At 39.0% G+C, this 22,892-nt stretch overlaps 1 pseudogene; it reads left to right on the top strand.

Moving 5' to 3' along the window:
* Nucleotides 1–3,185: 3,185 nt before the first annotated feature.
* LOC102406745 overlaps nt 3,186–22,892 on the top strand; it is a 56,186-nt pseudogene continuing 36,479 nt past the window's right edge.

A 22,892-nucleotide genomic window follows, 5' to 3' on the forward strand; every position in this document is an offset into this window, starting at 1 on the left:
GTTTCTAATTTACCATAAGAATATTTCAGAGGAGAATCTAAATTTATCTTTTTAGTCCTTTACAAATATAACATACTAAGCATAATGTCTGAAAACTATGATGAAAACCTAAGACTAATTCACTTTTTTTTTTTTCAGAACAAGGGAGGAGAAAGAGCATCTCACAATTCTTTGTAAGACCTACGTTTCAGTGCTTCCCTCCACAGCAACCCCCCCAGCCCCGCTTGCTTAATCATTACTGGCAGGTGTGCAAAATGATGTTTGTAGGGTTTCTTTTATTTCTGGCAAAGCATTTAGTATACAATTTTATTTTTATGAAGTAAATTTCAATGGAACCACTGTACTCTTTGGAACTCATTTAATATCACATAGTGGTAGGCCAGGATAAGAAACTCTTTTAAATGAACTGTTTCCCCCTTGTTCTGTATCATTCATATGCTAATATTCTGCCAAGATTCAGTGTATGTCCTGGAGCTTTAAAAAGTATTTTATCTACAGATGCTTCATTCATCCTCATCAAAATACAGTCAAATAAGAAAAATCTGGCTCAGTTTCTAGTCATTTTCTGGTTAACATATTGCAACATTTTTACAAGTATGGTATAGTTATTGTAAAATGTTTTATTAATTGTCTGAGTGTGTATATGAAGGACATTGGCTATATTTGATTTAAAGGAAGAGAAATGTATAGCATCTAATCATTAAACAACATTCCCCCAGGTTTTGGTAGTAAGTTTATCAGAGAAAAATAGGGTCAAGATTTTAACTACTATTAAAAATAGTGCAGGGCTTAAAAAAAAACACAATAATATTATAATCAGATTATGTGATTTCATGGATGCTTTTAAATATATATATATATATATATATACATTTTTTTTCTAATGTAAGCACTTGTTATTAAGCATGTTATCCTCTTTGGATAAAAGAAAATGTGTGTGCATGAAATCTGTAACTTTTCTTCAACTGGAGTGTTTTCCTGATGATTCCTAATGATATTATTATCATGTTACCTGTGGGAAATGGTGGTATTTATATAGAACAGTGGGTTTCCCTGGTGGCTCAGTGGTAAAGAATCTGCCTGGAATGCAGGAGAAGCAGGAGATGCAGGTTCAGTCTCTGGGTTGGGAAGATCCCCTGGAGGAGGGCATGATAACCCTCTGCAGTATTGTTGCTTGGAGAATCCCATGGACAGAGGACCCTGGTGGGCTACAGTCCATGGGGTTGCAAAGAGTCGGACATGACTGAGTGTACAACACAGCAGCATGGTATGGAACAATAGGGTCAATAATGAGTCTTGATGGCCATGAGATGACCACCTGGGGGCTTGACTGACCCTGGGCCTTGCCCAGCTGTCCTGGGCTGAGAGTAGTGTCTTAAGCACATCCAGGTACCACTCACAACATATCAGTTGAAAAGCTCTGTAATTATGTGCACAGGGCAGCCTTGGCAAATCATGTCACATTACTATAAATGCAGACATCAGTGTTTTTTTTTCTCTTCTTTCTTTTTCCCTTTTCTTTTTTCCACCTCTTTATCTTTTAAAATGATATCCATGAGAATTTTTCCCAAATATAACAAGAAAAGTTATTCTAAAATATTCAGATAATAAAAAAAATAGTCAAATAAAATTACTCATAATTCCAGTACCTCCAAAATAACTGTGGTTAGATGGTGTATATAAATTTTGGCTACAAGTCATATAAAATTTTGTGTGCTTCTTTTTTTTTTAACCTGATGTTCTATTTACATTTCCCTACATATTTAATTAAAGCTGACTTTTTTACTTGTTGCAAGATATTCCATTCAATGAATGTTCTGTAGTTATTTTTATAATTTATTTTGTTAGTGAGATAATTCTCATTTTTTTCAAGTATTTTAGTTAATGTGTTGATATATTCTTAAAATGTAATAAGGATAAATATCTAAAAGTAGAATTAAGCATTCTATTTTAGTTGAATTAACTACTGAAATAAACTCCAAGATATTGGTTCTTAATTGGATGTACTTTTTGGTCTCATAGAGGTCAATGAGAACCTACTGTATAGCACAGGGAACTCTACTCAGTGCTCTGTGGTGACCTAAATGGGAAGGAAATCCAAAATCAGGATACATGAGTATGTTTAGCTGACTCACTCTGCCGTATAGCAGAAACTAACACACCATTGTAGAGCAAATATGTGTCAGTTCAGTTCAGTTCAGTTCAGTCGCTCAGTCGTGTCTGACTCTTTGCGACCCCATGAATTGCAGCACGCCAGGCCTCCCTGTCCATCACCAACTCCCGGAGTTCACTCAGACTCACGTCCATCGAGTCGGTGATGCCATCCAGCCATCCCATCCTCTGTCGTCCCCTTTTCCTCCTGCCCCCAATCCCTCCCAGCATCAGTCTTTTCCAATGAGTCAACTCTTTGCGTGAGGTGGCCAAAGTACTGGCGTTTCAGCTTTAGCATCATTCCTTCCAAAGAACACCCAGGGCTGATCTCCTTTAGAATGGACTGGTTGTATTTCCTTGCAGTCTAAGGGACTCTCAAGAGTCTTCTCCAACAACACCACAGTTCAAAAGCATCAATTCTTCGGTGCTCAGCTTTCTTCACATCCATACATGACCAGTGGAAAAACCATAGCCTTGCCTAGATGGACCTTTGTTGGCCAAGTAATGTCTCCGCTTTTCAATATGCTATCTAGGTTGGTCATAACTTTCCTTCCAAGGAGTAAGCGTCTTTTAATTTTATAGCTCCAGTCACCATCTGCAGTGATTTTGGAGCCCCCCAAAATGAAGTCTGACACTGTTTCCACTGTTTCCCCATCTATTTCCCATGAATTGATGGGACCATATGCCATGGTCTTCGTTTTCTGAATGTTGACCTTTAAGCCAACTTTTTCACTCTCCCCTTTCACTTTCATCAAGAGGCTTTTTAGTTCCTCTTCACTTTCTGCCATAAGGGTGGTGTCATCTGCATATTTGAGTTTATTGATATTTCTTCTGGCAATCTTGATTCCAGCTTGTGCTTCTTCCAGCCCAGCATTTCTCATGATGTACTCTGCATATAGGTTAAATAAGCAGGGTTACAATATACAAACTTATGTGTCAATAAAAATTAAAAAAAAAAAAAGAAGTTTAATCAGGGTGAAGTATGGTTTTGGGGATGGTGGTGCAGAACGAAGGCCATATTCAGTTCCAGGAAAATGGCTGCAGACTGCGGCCTGGTCACACATGGCTTCAGTGGTCACCCTGGAGATGAGTTACAGGGTGGACTGAAGAAGAGAAGCAGAGTGGGGAATAACATGGAATGTGTAGATGGGTCAAGCCTGCAGGTAGTACTCAGTCATGGTTGCACCACACGACACTGCTAGGGAGACCATGTGCTCAGTGACTTTGTCTTCATCTCAAGATCACAATTCTGAGCATATTTAAAGTTCTTGCCAATTATCATAAGGAATATTTTACCCAATTTGCACCTGAAAAAAAAGTGTAGGAAAAAACTTGCTTTAACTCCACAGTCATAGGCATATTTTTAAAAAGTTTTCTATTTTCAGGTAAAATAAAAAAAAATGAAAACCTTCTCTGTTGCTTTAAATAGCAATTCTTTGATTACTAAAAAAATTGAACATTTTTATATGTATATGGGCCATTTTTTCTGAATTCTGAACTTAGGACATTAACTGTTTTGTTTTTGACTCAGGTGCACATCTTTTTCTTAGTAATAATAATAAAAAAACCCTGCTTAATAAAATTAGGAAGATAGCACTTTTTGGTTTAGTTTTTTAAAAAACCATTTTGCATTTATCTTTCACCTTTGCTTATTACACGTTTTCAGAATAAAGCCTGTAAGTTTTATGTGCTCAGATCTGGTCATATTTTCTGTCTCTCTTTTATGTGCCCAGCTTTTCTTTTTTTTTAATTTAAATTTATTTAATTGGACATTTTATTCTCTATCTTTCTCTCTCTCTGTTTCTTCCTATCCTTAGTCCCTGAATTTCTCTAACACTCTGTCTGTTCTGGCTTTCCTCACTTTGATAATTTCCCCCGTCTCTATCAAAATTGATTGCTCCAGAGAATCATTCTGCTGAAAGAAGCTTTTAATTACACCTCATTATTAATTATACTTATTAAAATACTTATTAAAATGTGCGCGGCACTCTCAAGTGCTTCAAATGCAGTATTTCATTTCATCTTAGCTTCATTTGGGTTAAAGAAGTTAGATCACTTGCCCAAGGTCACACAACAGTTAAGTAGCAGAGATTTGGATTTGCATTGCTAGAACCTGAATATTAGCATCATTCTTCTGGGAGATAATTTGGGTGAGTGCCTTTCCAATGCCCCTTAAATGACAATGCCCAGGATCAGTTTTCATTTTGGTGGGTCTTGCAGGATAGATACTAAGGGTGCTCTTAACATTGTAGTTTGAGTTTCTACTCAAAATCTGAAAATCTCTTTTCTAGATGGTTCAGCCACAGAGCATCCATGTCTTTCTATTCATCTTTGATATAATATAGCAGGATCAACTTTTATTCAAATGGAAAGCTCTAACTCCCTCCAAGTGAAATGCCCTGCTGTTGAGACTTCTCTTATTTATAGGCTACATCAGGAATAAGTGACACTAATATTGGGGTTAACTGATCATCCTCTTGACCCTGATGTCCCATGGCCCTATAGTAAGATTAACCACTTTCTCTCCGTGGATTCACTACCTCCTTTTTCCTAAGATGGTAAGGAACTTGTCTTATATCCTCTGTTTGATTCAAATTTGATTCTAATCCCCTATTCATTCAGTCTTATAGACTAGAAAGGTGTTATAAATATGTGAAACTCATCCCTGAGTTGTTTTCCTACACAAAACAATGGACTCTGAACAAAAGGGATAATAAAGCTCAGCATACATGACATATGGATTTAGGTATTCTTGTTTCAAAATCAGAGTAATAACTGGCCTTTCTGCTCACTTCATTTTTAAGCTAACATCATTCACATGCTTAACCATGAGAATGATTATTCTCCCTTTGAACAGATAAATACTCTTCTTATCAATTTTATTTTTATTTGAGGGAAGTGGGGATAACAATATTTAGATTTGATCTCATGCTATCTATATAATTTTGAGAAGAAAACAAAGAAAAACTGAACCAGTCAACCATTTCTGTCTGTGTTGCAACATCTCATAATAAGTGGCTTTTAAAACAAACATCCATAATAATTAAACTATAATTTTCTTTTTTGTGGTGGGATGGTAGCTCTAACAGAATCAGGAAAGAGCATCTGGACTCCCTTGGGATTATAATGTAATAACATATTTTGTGATCAAGGGAATTATTTCTTTAGGGACTGATTCAGTAATTTCCTTGTTCATCAACAAGGCCATTTATATACAGTTGCTCAGAAAAATCCTGTATTTAGAAGACTTCAGAGCAAGAAATCCAGTACTTCTTTTTTTATCAATATTTTTATATCAAAGAAATCATTATGAGGAAGTGTTTTTTTTTAACATTTAATCTGAATTATAAGAAGTAATATGTACAACTCTCAGCAGCATGATACGAACTCTGGACATATCTTTAGTTCATTTCACCTTTATTCCTTTATGTGCTCTCTAAAAATAAGAAAATAAAGCCCTGAAAAGCTATGAGAGTTAACGTCTATGTACAGTGATTCTGAAATTACAAAATAAAAATTTTCAGCTAGGGAGTTAATGATATGTACAGAAATCTCAAATAAGGAGATATAAGTATATATTCTTTTTGTTGAACGTGCTATACTTGTTTTGTAAAAGGTTGAAATTCCCTGAGAAGCCATCATTCCCCCTGCAAAAGCAAAATTAAACTCAATTCACTTGCTATTGAAAACAGTTGCATTACTTTGAGTCAGAGGAATTTAATCCTTTTCTTTTATTGTTTTGATCTACTTACTTTTACCAATAGAAATCCTTAAGACAAAAATACATTATTCTTATTTGAGAGGAGTTGGAAATTGTAAGTCTTGTTTAATATTTGCAAAAGATTTTCATTTTCTAAGAAAGATTATCTTGTTCAATATGTCATGTTAAAAATCTTTGCCTACCTAAATAAGGTTGAGTTCTTTTGGAAAACATTTTCTTTCTTTTTTTTTTTAAACTGTAAGTCATACAGATTGTACTTTTTTTTTGGATTGACTTTGTAGAGTGCATTGGTTAGAGAGGTACAAGTTTAAGGTAGCTGGAATGGGATGGAAATGTTGAGACGTATGTATGTTTCCATATAAATTACTCCATAAATCTGTAAGAAATGCTTGGAGTATGTTTGTGAATAATGCATTGTGCTTCAAATGTTACACATTTGTTTCTGAGCATATGCATTTTACAGAGTTCAGATTGAGTCTACTGGATTAAAATTTGAAAATATGTCACCCTTGTACAATAGGTTACTGCATATACCCACACGATCAATTCAGGTTTGCTAATATATTCCGGTCTTCCTTTTAGCAGTCCAAAGGCTCATATTTTACACTACTAGTTACCATTCATCAAATCATATGAAAGTTACTGGATCAAAAACCAGATTGTCAGTTTCTGGAGCTTTTGTAATATCCACACAACCTTGAATATTTCATGTTTATAGACTTTTATAATATAGGAAACATTTTTATAACTTATTCTATGTAGCATTGTATAGTCCAGAACTCCTGTGAATGTGGTTCTATTCAAGCCTCCAAATCTCAAGAAGGTAGTGTGTCTTTTATACCTTCTTATTCCCATGAAGTAGCCTGCTTTTGCATTGATGAAAATTCTTAGGAGTGTGATTGTGACAAATCTCCTTAGAAATTGAAGAATATTTGTACAGAACTTTGTTCAAATTCTAAAAGTTTTGCCTGAAAAATTACATTTAAAGTAACCTGGATTTTGGAATGGAATGAGGATGATATCTTTGAACTAAAATCATAATTAACCTTTTTACAACTTTTCTGGACCTTATTAATTTCCATGAATCAAAAAAAGGCTACACAACATGGATGGACCTGGAGATTTTTGGGCTGAGTGGAGTGATTCAGATAGAGAAGAATGGATGTCTTGCAGTGTTGCTTGTATGTGGATTCTAGAGAGGAGGTGCAAATGAATTTATTTTCAGGACAGAGATAGAGCCCAGGATGGGAAGAGCAAACTTATGTTACCAGGGATAAGGGAGGAAGGATAAATTGGGAGATTGGAATTGACATGTATACACTACTATAAGTAGAATGGATAACTGATAGAGACCTGTTGTGTTGCACAATAAACTCTACTTTGTGTTCTATAATGGCCTCTCTGGAAGCAGAATCTAAGTGGAATCCAAGAAATTTATGTATGACTGATTAAACGTACTGTACACCTGAAGATAGCACAGCACTGTGGATCAGCTGTAGTCAAGAAAGCTTCTTAATTAATTTTGAATAATGCTGCAGACCTCTTTCATGTTTGCTTAAATTTCATTTGAGAAGTAAATGCCAAGTGTGTTCACCTCGTCATATATACTAAACATATGTTACATTGATTTGAAATTTTAATGATGGGTAATGCAACTTTCTATAAAATGCAAGTCAATAATCACCCTGTGTATGCTGACTTAATTAAAAAAACAGAGTAATAGTCACTTTTTAACCTCTTCACTAATACAATGACAGCTGCATAAAGTGATGCCTAGAATCACATATGTTGTCTCTGTGGGAAACTGGCCTCTTCTCTTTGTAACAAATTAGTAAGTAGGGTTTCTCCATAGATGAATGTGAGAAGCCAAAAGGTTCCATTTTCTGTAATGCATAGATTTAAATTTGGGAAATATACTAAATTCATAACCTGTTATACTCAAGAAATGTTGGGCAAATTGTTAACAAATTATATGAGAAAATTAGAACCAGATCAACAGATGGAGTTTGACTGGTTTTGATTGTTTGCTTGATATCTATTCAGTTGAGTTTAGGTCTGAATTACTTTGAATCAGAGTAGATTCAAATGTAGACTGAAATGTACTTTGGGTTTCTTAATAGCTGAATAAATCTTGGTTAAATTACATAAACTTTCCCTGGTGGCTCAGAGGGTAAAGTGTCTGCCTGCAATGCAAGAGACCTGGATTCGATCCCTGGGTCAGGAAGATCCCCTGGAGAAGGAAATGGCAACCCACTCCAGTACTCTTGCCTGGAAAATCCCATGGACAGAGAAGCCTGGTAGACTACAGTCCATGGGATCGCAAAGAGTTGGACACGACTGAGCGACTTCACTTCACTTCACATAACCTTTACCAAGTTTTAGTTTCTCATCTTGTAATATGGAAATAATATAACAATACCTACTTCAAAGGACTATGTGGTGTTCGGGACAATGTTCTATTTTCTTTACTACTGACTCTTCTTTGGAGATCTCACCAATTCTCAGGGATTTTAATCCCATCTTTAACATAATGATGATGTCTACAACAAATTTTTCTGTATTTTCCTCCCTGATTCTTCCTGAAACTGAATCCCCCCCCCCCCCAAATTGAGTTCCCCATCGAGTTTATGATGAACTTCTTCACCCAGTACTTTATTCCTTTTCTTGTCTTGTCCCTGTTTCCCTCAGGACTGAGGAGTATGAAAGAAAAAGAGGGTTTGAAAGCAAGTAGGAACTTGCAGGACCTTCCTAGATATGAAAGGTCTTCCACGTCCCCCATTTCTGTTTGTGGAAAAAAGCTTTAGTCTCCTAGGCTTTTCCTGAGTTTCAAAGAACAGACTCAAGCATTTACTAATTAGGGAAGTGAGGTAATGTAGAAACAAAGGAAAAGCAGCTAAGAAAGAAGTGTAATGAAAATAGTTCAGAGATAAAACAGTCCTACTTAATCCTCAAGGAATATGTTAATACATAACAATCTGACACACATCTTTGAGTTGTTCTGCACAAACTAAGACTCCCCACCCAGTGGAGGATGGTGCCTACATGCTAACTACAAGAATTTAGGCCTCAGGCTGCTTGGAACCAGAAAGTTGATGATTAATTTTCTCTAACACCATCCTGTTGACTGACCACCAACCAACCAAAGGAAAATCATGCATCCTACAGCTCTCACTCCAAATGTTGCCCTAAAAAACACTCCTGGCCTGAAAGCCATCAGGGAGTTTGGGATTTTTACTCACGAGCTGCCTGTTCTCCTTGTTTGATGCTTTCAATAAACACTGTACTTTTCCCCACCACAACCTGGTGTTAATAGATTGGTTTTGCCACACGGACCCAAATTCAGTTTGTAACATTCCTTCCCCTCACACTCCAACAGACAGCCATTAACTGTCCTGATTCTAATTCTATCTATTCTATCCTTCCACCTCGAATGCCAGCTCATTCATCAGACCACAGTCATTTCCTGCCTCGATTGCTCCCAGCATCTACAATCCAGCCTGTATTTTCCCATCCTTGTGTTCCTCTCATGCAGTCTCCAGTTTGTAGCTATGATATTCTTAACACTCAAATTGGATCCCACTCTGCATGCTTCCTCTGAGACTTAAGGACTTCCTTAGGGACTTCCTCAGGGACTTCCACTGAGTTTAATATAAAAAAATTCATTTCCTAACCTGGCTGATAAGGCCCTTAATGAATGTTTGGGGCATATCTTATCAAATTTATGTCATGCTACACCCTTTCAAACTTGACACACAGAGGCCAACTGTGTTTCTGTGACCACTCCCTACTATTTCTGGCCTTGGCCATTTGGCATAAGCTGTGCCCTTTGCATGATATATGTTCTCCCATCCCCCAACTCCATGGCTTCTCCAGTGGTCATATATGGATGTGAGAGTTGGACTATAAAGAAAGATGAGCACTGAAGAATTCATTCTTTTGAACTGTGGTGCTGGAGAATACTCTTGAGACTCCTTTGGACTGCAAGGAGATCCAACTAGTCAATCCTAGTGGAAATCAGTGCTGAATATCATTGGAAGGACTGATGCTGAAGCTGAAACTCCAGTACTTGAGCCATCTGATGCAAAGAACTGAATCATTGGAAAAGACCCTGATGCTGGGAAAGATCAAAGGCAGGAGGAGAAATGGTTGACAGAGGATGAAATGGTTGGATGGTATGGACACAGACTGGATGGCTGGACATGACTGAGCAACTCGACTGAACTAAACTGAACAGATTCCACAACTCACACTCACCCCAACTCTGCATGTGGTTTTTTCATATCAGGCTTCACTTTACAGAGGTATTCCTCAAAGTTCTTCCCCAAACTGTCCTAATTAAAGAAGGCCCTCATGTGAGATTCTCTTTGTCTCTCCTGTGTCTCTATGGTAACACTTGAAATTATTTTGTTATTTATTTTATTGTTCAAGGGTGGGGAGTGCTCAGGCCCGCATTCCTTTAATCTGGTCTCAGGTAGCCCTTGATGAGCTTTTCTCTGGTTCCTTTAATTTGGCCTCAGGTCCTCTTCTCTGGAATGAAGAATACTAACATCTTCTGCTTGTAGGGGATTTCAGTTCAGTTCAGTTCAGTCACTCAGTCATGTCTGACTCTTTGTGACCCCATGGACTGCAGCACATCAGGCCTCCCTATCCATCACCTACTCCCAGAGTTCACTCAAAATCATGTCCATTGAGTCAGTGATGCCGTCCAACCATCTCATCCTCTGTTGTCCCCTTCTCCTCCTGCCCTCAATCTTTCCCAGCATCAGGGTCTTTTCTATGAGTCAGCTCTTTTCATTAGGTCGCCAAAGATTTGGAGTTTCAGCTTCAACATCAGTCCTTCCAATGAACCCCCAGGACTGATCTCCTTTAGGATGGACTGGTTGGATCTCCTTGCAGTCCAAGGGACTCTTAAGAGTCTTCTCCAACACCACAGTTCAAAAGCACCAATTCTTCGGCGCTCAGTTCTCTTTATAGCCCAACTATAACATCCATCCATGACCACTGGAAAAACCATAGATGGACCTTTGTTGGCAAAATAATGTCTCTGCTTTTTAATATGCTGTCTAGGTTCATCATAACTTTTCTTCCAAGGATAAGCATCTTTTAATTTCATGGCTGCAGTCACCATCTGCAGGGATTTTGGAGCCCTCCAAAATAAAGCCTGTCACTGTTTCCACTGTTTCCCCATCTGTTTGTCATGAAGTGATGGGACCGGATGCCATGATATTAGTTTCTGAGTATTGAGCTTTAAGCCAACTTTTTCACTCTCTTCTTTCACTTTCATCAAGGGGCTCTTTAGTTCTTCTTCATTTTCTGCCATAAGACTGGTGTCATCTGAGGTTATTGATATTTCTCCCGGCAATCTTGATTCCAGCTTGTGTTTCAACCAGTCCAGCGTTTCTCATGATGTACTCTGCATATAAGTTAAATAATCAAGGTGACAATATACAACCTTGAAGTACTCCTTTCCTGATTCAGGACCAGTCTGTTGTTCCATGTCCAGTTCTAACTGTTGCTTCTTGTCCTGCATACAAATTTCTCAAGAGCCAGATCAGATGGTCTGGTATTCTCATCTCTTTAAGAATTTTCCACAGTTTGTTGTGATCCACACAGTCAAAGGCTTTGGTGTAGTCAATAAAGAAGAAATAGATATTTTTCTGGAATAGATATTATTTTCTCTTGCTTTGCCGATGATCCAGTGGATGTTAGCAATTTGATCTCTGGTTCCTCTGCCTTTTCTAAAACCAGCTTGAACATCTGGAAGTTCATGGATCACATACTGTTGAAGTTTGGCTTGGAGAATTTTGGTCATTGCTTTAATTGCATTTGAGATGAGTGCAATTGTGTGGTAGTTTGAGCATTCTTTGGCATTGTCTTTATTTGGTATTGGAATGATAACTGACCATTTCCAGTCCTATGGCCACTGCTGAATTTTTCAAATTTGCTGATATAGTGAGTGCAGCACTTTCACAGCATCATCTTTTAGGATTTGAAATAGCTCAACTGGAATTCCATCACCTCCACTAGCTTTGTTTATGGTGATGCTTCCTAAGGCCCACTTGACTTCACATTCCCGGGATGTGTGGGTCTAGATGAGTGGTCACACCATCGTGGTTATCTGTGTAGTGAATATCTTTTTTGTATAGTTCTTCTGTGTATTCTTGCCACCTCCTCATAATATCTTCTGCTTCTGTCAGGTCCATACCATTTCTGTCCTTTATTGAGCCCATCTTTACATGAAATGTTCCCTTGGTATCTTTAATTTTCTTGAAGAGATATCTAGTCTTTCCCATTCTATTGTTTTCCTCTATTTCTTTGTACTGATCACTGAGGAAGGGTTTCTTATCTCTCCTTGTTATTCTTTGGAACTCTGCCTTCAAATGGGTATACCTTTCCTTTTCTCCTTTGCCTTTCGCTTCTCTTAGTTTCACAGCTATTTGTAAGGCCTCCTCAGACAGCTATTTTGCTCTTTTGAATTTTGTTTTTCCTTGGGAATGGTGTTGATCCCTGTCTCCTGTACAATGTCATGAACCTCTGTCCATAGTTCTTCAGGTACTCTGTCTGTCAAATCTAATCCCTTGAATCTACTTCTCGCTTCCATTGTTTAATCATTCAGTTCAGTTCAGTCAGTTCAGTCGCACAGTCGTGTTCAACTCTTTGTGACCCCATGAATTGCAGCACGCCAGGCCTCCCTGTCCATCACCAACTCCCGGAGTTCACTCAGACTCATGTCCATCGAATCAGTGATGCCATCCAGCCATCTCATCCTCTGTCATCCCCTTCTCCTCCTGCCCCCAATCCCTCCCAGCATCAGAGTCTTTTCCAATGAGTCAACTCTTCGCATGAGGTGGCCAAAGTACTGCAGTTTCAGTTTTAGCATCATTCCTCCAAAGAAATCCCAGGGCTGATCTCCTTCAGAATGGACTAGTTGGATCTCCTTGCAGTCCAAGGGACTCTCAAGAGTCTTCTCCAACACCACAGTTCAAAAGCATCAATTCTTCAGTGCTCAGCCTTCTTCACAGTCCAACTCTCACATCTATACATGACCACAGGAAAAAACCATAGCCTTGACTAGACGGACCTTTATTGGCTAAGTAATATCTCTGCTTTTAAATATACTATCTAGGTTGGTCATAACTTTCCTTCCAAGGAGTAAGCGTCTTTTCATTTCATGGCTGCAGTCACCATCTGCAGTGATTTTGGAGCTCAAAAAAATAAAGTCTGACACTGTTTCCATTGTTTCCGCACCTATTTCCCATGAAGAGATGGAACCGGATGCCATGATCTTCATTTTCTGAATGTTGAGCTTTAAGCCAACTTTTTAACTCTCCACTTTCACGTTCATCAAGAGGCTTTTGAGTTCCTCTTCACTTTCTGCCATAAGGGTGGTGTCATATGCATATCTGAGGTTATTGATATTTCTAAGGAATTTCATTTAGGTCATACCTGAATGGTCTAGTGGTTTTCCCTACTTTCTTCAATTTAAGTCTGAATTTGGCAATAAGGAGTTCATGATCTCAGCCACAGTCAGCTCCCAGTCTTGTTTTTGCTGACTGTGTAGAGCTTCTCCATCCTTGGATGCAAAGAATATAATCAATCTGATATTGGTATTAACCATCTGATGTCCATGTGTAGAGTCTTCTCTTGTTTTGTTGGAAGTGGGTGTTTGCAATGACCAGTGTGTTCTCTTGGCAAAACTCTATTTGTCTTTGCCCTGCTTAATTCTGTACTCCAAGGCCAAATTTGCTTGTTATTCCATGTGTTTCTTGACTTCCTACTTTTGCATTTCAGTCCCCTATAATGAAAAGGACGTCTTTTTTTGGTATTGGTTCTAAAACGTCTTGTAGGTCTTCATAGGACCATTCAACTTCAAACTTCTTTAGCATTACTGGTCAGGGCATAGACTTGGATTACTGTGATATTGAATGGTTTGCCTTGGAAACTAACAGAGATCATTCCGTTGTTTTTAAGATTGTATCCAAGTACTGTATTTCAGACTCTTTTGTTGACTGTGATGGCTACTCCATTTCTTCTAAGGGATTGCTGCCCACAGTAGTAGATATAAAGGTCATCTGAGTTAAATTCACACATTCCAGTCCATTCTATTTCGCTGATTTCTAAAATGTCAACGTTCACTCTTGCCATCTCCTGTTTGACCACTTTCAATTTGCCTTGATTCATGGACCTAATATTCCTATGCAATATTGCTCTTTGCCGCATCGACTTTTCTTCTATCACCAGTCACATCCACAACTGGGTGTTGTTTTTACTTTGTCTTTATTATGCTGCTAAAGTGGAGGAAATAAAAGTATATGGAAACTATTTCTTAAAACAGCATCCCAACATCTCAGTTTGTAAGACATTTTCATCCTGAAGAATTCTATTTTGTTTAACAGGCAAAGTATTACCAAGCCTTTTCCCTCTCCCATCTACCCTCTTTGAAAAGTTCTCATCTTACTCCATAGGCCAGCAGATACCTTTAGCTGAACAGGTAAAGATCAGATACTCATAAAGGTATTCATAAAGACAAAAAGAGATAATTGCATTCAGAATTGTCTAAATATAGCCTCCTTATACTGGACTCCTTCACACTCAACTCAAAATTAGGAGGAACAGTAAACTTTTGTACAGATGTTAAGTAATTCAAGAGAAAAAATATGAAAAAAAAGAGACCTTAAAAAGTATTTCAATATGACTATGAATTCAGTTCATCGTATATGAATTATGCTGGGTTAGTAGGTAATTTTAGTTTCTGAAGTTCAAGGTGCTGAATATGAATCTGCTTTCAGTACACACTATAGTCTGCCCTGGTTGGCAATATTTAAATTCAAAAGTTGTTGTCTGCTCAATCTTCTCAACCTCAAATTCTCCTCTGCACATCCTGTACATATTCAATCTCTTGTCCCTGATTTTGCCTGATTTAGTGAGGAGCAAGGTCTATGTAAAGATGTTGCTCAGTCAGCACTTAGAAAAGGAAGTAAAATTTGTAGCATTGGCTCTGCTGGTAGATAAGCTGTAAGAAAAGATTGCGCTTATTAAAATAAGATAGTGACTGTTGGGTGCCTTTGCCAAGAAGTTTATTATAATAGGATATGGATCTTGTTAATTAACTCAGTAAAAAGTACTAAATCTAGAAGGTCCTTTCTGGAAAATATAGAGGAGACAATTTATATGCTCTAAAGTGTGTTATAAAATCAGCACCTTTTCATTCAAAAATGAGTAGTGCCTACTAGTTGCTTGCTGGCAGCCAGGATAAATTGAACATTCAACTGAGGCACCAGGATACAAAATTTAAATTCCAAGTAAAGGTTTAGGTGCAAAAAAATATTTTTAGAGGTTATGTCAAGATTCAACTACATACTTGAAATGTCTGATTTACTTTGAGGCATAAAATTATCAAGTATGGTTATTGAAATGGCAACCCACTCCAGTATTCTTGCCTGGAAAATCCCATGGAAAGAGGAGCCTGGAGGGCTATAGTCCATGGGTTACAAAGAGTCAGACACAACTGAGTGACTAACACACATGGATATTGAATGAAAGAAATTTTGAAGATTGATGTTTTTTGGAGCAGTGGTGTTGGGGGTGAAGTGATGGTGGTATATTTCAAAACCTGTGCTCTCCAGGGGAGCATGTGTCTTCAGGTGTTGTGTCTCCAGGTATTGTGGGGAGGGATAGCTGGTGTTAGACATGGTGGAAGTGTCTCAAGGCTGGAGGTTGCCGCTATCAGTCTAAGGCTAAGGCAGATGGGATGGGTTTGGTGTTATACTGGAAATAACTCCACTCTCTTCCAGTGGGGATCCTGTGCTAGAAATGCCAGCCCCAATCAATTTAAAGGGTGTTCTCCCCTTAAAACTTTCTATGAGAAGGCAAGGAAATTCCAGCAAAGAGGTACTCTCTGCAGTGACCACCAAAGAACCAATAGTTTCAGAAGAGAGGTGGAGGGAGAATAGCCAGGTGGGGGAAGAAAGTGGAGGCCCCCAGCAGAATTGGGGTCCACAAGCCCATGAAATCATCTATGAAAGAAAAGGTCAATTTTAAACAACACTATGCCTAGAGAATATAAAAACAGTCAAGTTAAACTTTCTGGACAGTTTCTTTTTCTTCTCCTGCACTCAAATTATAAAGGTTACAGGAAGGGTAGATAGTGAGGTGGATGAGGACATGCAGAGAAAGAGAAAAAAAAAATGTTTATACTCCCTCCCCAGAAGTCAGCTACCTGACTGAATCCAGACCTAGCTCATAGAAGGTCCAACTGCAACTCATATTCAAAGTTTTTATTATTGCTTTGGGTGTATATTTTAATTGATAAATGGAAATAATTCTCACTTCAGTTGGTCTAAGAGTAAGGTAAAAGCCTTAAGTTCTACCAGCGTTTCCATTTAGAGGAAAAGGAATTTCCCCCTAATTGAGGTGTTTAAAGGGAGACTAGGAAATGAATATAAAGTTTGTATAAAAACATCATTCATGATTACATTAGCTCTTAGAGAAACAAAAGATGTGGTGCAGTTCCTGTCCTCAAGGAGTTAAGTCTGTGATATCATATATTTAAGAGAAGACTGATACTGAAATGGGTACAATGGAGATGCTTGGAGGGACATTTAATCTATACACAGAGGGATACAAGAACATTTCCTAGGAAGATGCAGCATCCATTGAGTCTTGAAGAAGAGATGCTGTGAGCTGTGCTCTGGGCAGACAAAGCAGCACAGGCAGCATTGGGATCTCTTTTTCTAGAGAGAGAACCCTTGCCTAAATGCACTGACCTTCTTGCTCTATTTAGTGGACTGAGTTGGACTCGAGACCCAAAAGGAGCTGCAAAAGTGGTTTCTGCATTGAGTCTGCAAAGGGTGGAGCCCTGTGCTCTCTGTTTCCTCTCCTCTCCCCTCCACCTTCACCTGTCTGCATTTCTGGGATGAAAATTTTCTTAAGACAGAGGACATTCTTAGCCTAACTAGAACATAGAGAGACACATTACAGATTTGAAGTCCAAGAGGCTTCCTCCAGATCTCTCCAGTTAAATCCCCATTCCTTGCCCTCTTGCCCTCTCCCTCACCCCGGTCCCCCCATCCCCTCCCTCCCTGCCACCAGCACACCAGTTCAAGGTTTTAGTTTGGGGGATGGGAGGTGGGGGAGAGTCTGTTGGCCATTTCTTACCCAAGTAAACCATTCTTCTTAACATTTCATTGCTTTGATGGGATGCACTATTTCCACTTATTTGGAAGCCTAGATTGGCTCTTTACTTATTTTTAAGTCTGTCCATTTATTGTATATCACTAGGAGTTGGACACAACCGAGCAACTTCAATTTCACTTTTCACTTTCATGCACTGGAGAAGGAAATGGCAACCCACTCCAGTGTTCTTGCCTGGAGAATCCCAGGGGCAGGGGAGCCTGGTGGGCTGCCATCTATGGGGTCGCACAGAGTCGGACATGACTGAAGCGACTTAGCAGCATTTATTGTATATATTGCATATCTACAAAACTCCTCCAAGAGGGAAATAAAGTGGACCATAGGAAGGCAGAAACTAACCAGCAGTCCCTATGTATTTAAGATTCTTGAGATTTTTTTCAGGAGGATAGAATAAACTAAAAAGCAGTCCACAAAGAACCACAGGTGCCACATGAACTCCCAGTGAATCAAGTTGGGGAAAATCTAAACAAACAAAAAAATGCCCATTTCATCCCACAGGTCATTATTCTGGTCCTCTCTGCTAACTCTGTGGTGAGCAGCAAAAAGTTATGGAGTTCCGGGTTTCATTTCTGTATCTTTAAATTTGGGGAACCACATGAAATAAGACAAGAGGGCTCAGTTTAGGGTCAACATTCTGCTTCTTGGTCTTCGGTTTCTTCCTGTCCAGTCAAATGGCTCAATGAAAACCACTCGTTCTCTCTGGTCTCCTCTTTGTTTTCCAGAAAAGTGCCTTTTCCATTTCAAAATGCTGTTTTTACAGTCTGAGATGGTGATGCACTTTATACTGTCAGATGCCATACCGATGTTAGTTATTTTAAGAGACTTAGTTTTAAATCCTAGATACCATGTAAGCTCTGGAGCATTGGAAATCTTTCACATCCTACAAGCTGTACTTGGCTGGGCAGGTTATTTAATCTCTCCATGCAAATGTTTCTGCATATGTACAATGAAAACAGTGACTGTTTTGCAAGATTGTTGTAGGTTTTAGCCAGATTATCCATATGGAGTAACCAGCTGAGTGCCTGACACTTATAAGTATTCAATGTTTAAGGTTAATTATTTATTATATTAAAGTAATAATAATTGCCTCATTTTTGCTGTCCTTCTAGAGTTGCTCCAATTATCTAAGGCTGGAACTGGCAATAGATCCCTGGGAGTTATGTCTAGTTTCTGGATACTGTCCTCTCTCTGTCTAGCTGAGTGACAGACAACATCTGGCCAAATAAAGCAACTGAGCCTTGTCTCATTATGCTATTGTACAGTGGTTGCATACATTCCTACTTTCTGAACTCTGTAGATGTGGGCATGATGGCACTCTCATGCTTGATTCCCTGTCTACCTTTTGATGAAGGATCTAGCAGGGATCTCATTGGGCACAGAGATCTAAGATCATTCAAAAGTCAAACAGATATGAGGGTTTGATTCCTCCACTCCAAGAAGGTGGTTAGAACATGCTTTTTTTTTTTTTCCTAGTATATGGTAGCAGCTGTTATTTCTTACCAAGCAGACAGGCCCAAGTTGCCAAGTTCTTCTAATTCTGGGTGCCAGGTGCTCTGTTAGTGGGAACACATGGCTGCAGTTATGCTGAAGTTTCTTACTTATTTATGTATTTACTTGGTTGTACTGGGTCTTAGTTGTGGCATATAGGATCTTTAGATACAGCACGTGAGATCTGTATTGAGGTCCTCAAACTTTTAGCTGCACCACGTGGGATCTTCAATCTTCTTTGTGGCATATGGGATCTTCTAGTAGCACATATCAGAGAAGGCAATGGCACACCACTCCAGTACTCTTGCCTGGAAAATCCCATGGACGGAGGAGCCTGGAGGCTGCAGTCCATGGGGTCGCTAAGAGTCAGACACAACTGAGCAACCTCATTTTCACTTTCCACTTTCATGCATTGGAGAAAGAAATGGCAGCCCACTCCAGTGTTCTTGCCTGGAGAATCCCAGGGACCGGGGAGCCTGGTGGGCTGATGTCTATGGGGTTGCACAGAGTCTGACACGACTGAAGCGACTTAGCAGCAGCAGCAGTAGCATATATGGGATCTAGTTTCCTGACCAGGGATTGAATCCAGGCCCTGCATTGGTAGTACAAGGTATTAACCATTGAACCACCAGGGATCTTTCAGGTTTTGCTCCTTCCTATATGCAGGCTGATTCATGTCAGTCATGTCCAACTCTGTGTTACCCCATGGACTGTAGCCTTCCAGGCTCCTCTGTCCACGGGATTCTTCAGGCAAGAATACCAGAGTGGTTGCTATTACCCTCTCCAAACTAGAACCAAAATCAAGTGAAGATTTTGGGAAGGACCAATAATTAACTTTCTCTTTTCTCTTCACTCAGCTAGCATTTTGGATTCATTTAGTCTATAACAAGGGGCTTCCTTGGTGGTTCAGACGATAAAGAATCTGTCTTTATGGAAGACCCAGATTTGATCCTTGGGTCAGGAAGATCCCCTAGAGAAGGAAATGGCAACCCATTCCAGTATTCTTACCTAGAGAATTCCATGGACATAGGAGCCTGGTTGGCGTAGTCCCTGGGGATGCAGAGAGTTGGACACAACTGAGTGGCACTTTCACTTTCAGTCTATAACAAAAAACAAACAAAAAAAGACGTTGGAATTGATTTCATTCTCATTTTTGTAAATGGTGAAATTATTATAATAGTTTTGGATCAATTTGCACAAAATTTACATTTTTACAATATTGAGTTTTATAATTCATTATAATTCCTATGTCTACTTACATCCACTTTGATTTTTCTCAGTAAAAATTTTTTTTTTTAATTTTGATTTATATTGGAGTATAGTTGATTAGCGGAGAAGGCAATGGCAACCCACTCCAGTACTCTTGCCTGGAAAATCCTATGGATGGAGGAGTCTGGTAGGCTGCAGTCCATTGGGGTCACTAGGAGTCAGACACAACTGAGCAACTTCACTTTCACTTTTCACTTTCATGCATTGGAGAAAGAAATGGCAGCCCACTCCAGTGTTCTTGCCTGGAGAATCCCAGGGACGGCAGAGCCTGGTGGGCTGCCGTCTATGGGGTTGCACAGACTTGGACACGACTGAAGAGACTTAGCAGCAGCAGCATAGTCGATTAGGGCTTCCCTAGAGGCTTAGCAGTAAAAAGTCACCTGCTAATGCAGCAGACATCATCTTTGTAGATCACAGCTTTGTCATGCTGAAGTGGCTTGCATAACTCAGTGAAGATATGAGACATGTGCAGGGCCACCCAAGATGGATGGATCATAGTGAAGAGTTCTGAAAAAAACATGGTCCACTGGGAAGAAAACAGGAACTCTAATATTCTTGCCTGGAAAACCCCATGAACAGTGAAAGTGAAGTCGTTCAGTCGTGTCTGACTCTTTGCGACTCCATGGACTGTAGCCTACTATGCTCCTCTGTCCATGAGATTCTCCAGCCAAGAGTACTAGAGTGGGCTGCCACTTTCTTCTCCAGGGGATCTTCCTGACCCAGGGATTGAAACCAGATCTACATGAACAGTATGAAAAGGCAAAAAGATATGATCCTGGAAGTTGAACCCCAGCCTCCCCCTCGGGGTAAAAGGTATTCAACAAACTACTTGGAATGAGCAGAGGCCAATTACTGATAGTTCCCATAAGAATGAAGTGACTGGGTGAAACTGGGAACAATGCTCAGTTGTGAATATGTCTGTTAGTGAAAGTAAAGTCTGGCTCTGTAAAGAAAATATTCCATAGGAACATGAAATGTTAGGTCCATGAATCAAGGTAAATTGGATGTGGTCAAGCAAGAGATGGTAAGATCGAACATAGGCATCTTAGGAATCAGTGAACTAAAATGGACAGGAACGGGCAACTTTAATTCAGATGACCATTATAGCAACTTCTGTGGGCAAGAATCCCTTAGAAGAAATGGAGTAGACATCATAGTTGACAAGAGTCTGAAATGCACTATACTGTACTTAGTTGCTCAGTCATGTCTGACCCTTTGTGACCCCATGGACTGCAGCCTGCCAGGCTCCTCTGTCCTTAGGGATTTTCCAGGCAAGAATACTGGAGTGGATTGCCATTTCCTCCTCCAGGGAATTTTCCCAACCTAGGGATCAAAAACAGGTCTCCCACATTGCATATGTATTCTTTACTGACTGAGCCACCAGGGAAACCCAAAAATATTAAAGTGGGTAGCCTATCCCTTCTCTGGGGGATCTTCCTGATGCAGAAATTGAATTCAGGGTCTCCTGCATTGCAGGTGGATTCTTTACCACCCGAGCTACCAGGGAAGCCTGAAATGCACTACTTGGGTACAATCTCAAAAAATAAGAGAATAATGTGGGTTCATTTCCAAAGTAAACCAATCAACATCACAGTATCCAGGTATATGTCTCAACTACCGATGCCAAAGCAGCTGAAGTTGACCAGTTCTATGAAGACCTACAACACTTTGTAGAAGTAACACCAAAAAAAAAAAAAAAGATGTCTTTTTCATCATAGGGATTGGAATGCAAAAATATGAAGTCAAGAGATACCCAGAAAACAGGCAAGTTTGGCCTTGGAGTACAAAACGAAGCAGGGCAAAGTCTAAAACAGTTTTGTCAAGAGAACATGCTGGTCATAACAAATACCCTTTCCCAACAATACGAGAGAAAACTCTACACATGGACATCACCAGATGGTCAATACCGAAATCAGACTGATTTTGTTCTTTGCAGCCAAAGATGGAGAAGCTCTATACAATGAGTAAAAACAATACTTGAACCTAACTATGGCTCAGATCATGAGCTCCTTATTGCAAAATTCAGGCTTAAATTGAAGAAAGTAGGGGAAAGCACTAGATCATTCAGGTATGATCTAAAAATTGTGGTGAATAATTCAAGGGATTAGATCTGATAGAGTGCTGGAAGAACCATGGATGGAGATTCTTAACATTGTACAGGAGGCAGTGACCAAAACCAACCCAAAGAAAAAGAAATGAAAAAAGGCAAAGTGGTTGTCTGAGAAGGCTTAACAAATAGCTGAGGAAAGAAGAGAAGTGAAAGGCAGGGGAGAATGGAAAAGATATACCCAACTGAATGCAGAGTTCCAAAGAATAGGAAGGAGAGATAACAAGGTTATCTTAAACGAACAATGCAAAAACAAACAAACAAAAACAAAAAAAACAGAGGCAAACAATAGAATGGAAAAGACTAGAGATATCTTCATGAAAATTGGAGATATCAAGAGAATATGTCATGCAAGGATGAGCATGCATAAAGGACAGAAATGGTGAGGACCTAATAGAATGCAACAAAAATAGAAAAAAATATTTTTCTTGTCCTTTGCTAATCAATTAATATTTTCTAATATTTATTGGTTGATAAATATTCAGTGATTCTCCAGAAAGTGTATATCGTTACAGTCCCACATTCCTGTATCTGAAATCCTTGGGGTCAGAGGTGCCTCTGGGTTCTGAATTTTTAAGATTCAAGAAATGCAATAAAGTGCATTTATATTACATATACATATTACATAATGTTGTTGGAGGGGTTAATAGTAGCATCTTATAATCAAATATGTTCTTATTTCTGTTTACACTTCTGTGAAACATGCACAGTCAATCTAGGCAGGATGAAATAAAGGCTATGAAGTCTCCCATCAGTTCAGCATATGGGCTTTGCTGCCAAATTTGGTTTTTGAAAGAGTTTTAGAATCACACTTAAAGTTTATAATTTTTAGATCTTGAAATCTCACATAAAAGGTTGTGAACCCTATAGTCCTAACCAAGTTGTACTGAAACGAAAGATCTAGATGGAAAGGTTTCACTTGTGCCCAAGTTGTGCAAGCATTTGGAGCAATTCACCTCATAG

This window comes from Bubalus bubalis, chromosome 17 (genome assembly GCF_019923935.1).
Source record: "Bubalus bubalis isolate 160015118507 breed Murrah chromosome 17, NDDB_SH_1, whole genome shotgun sequence".
Taxonomy (NCBI): Eukaryota; Metazoa; Chordata; class Mammalia; order Artiodactyla; family Bovidae; genus Bubalus; species Bubalus bubalis.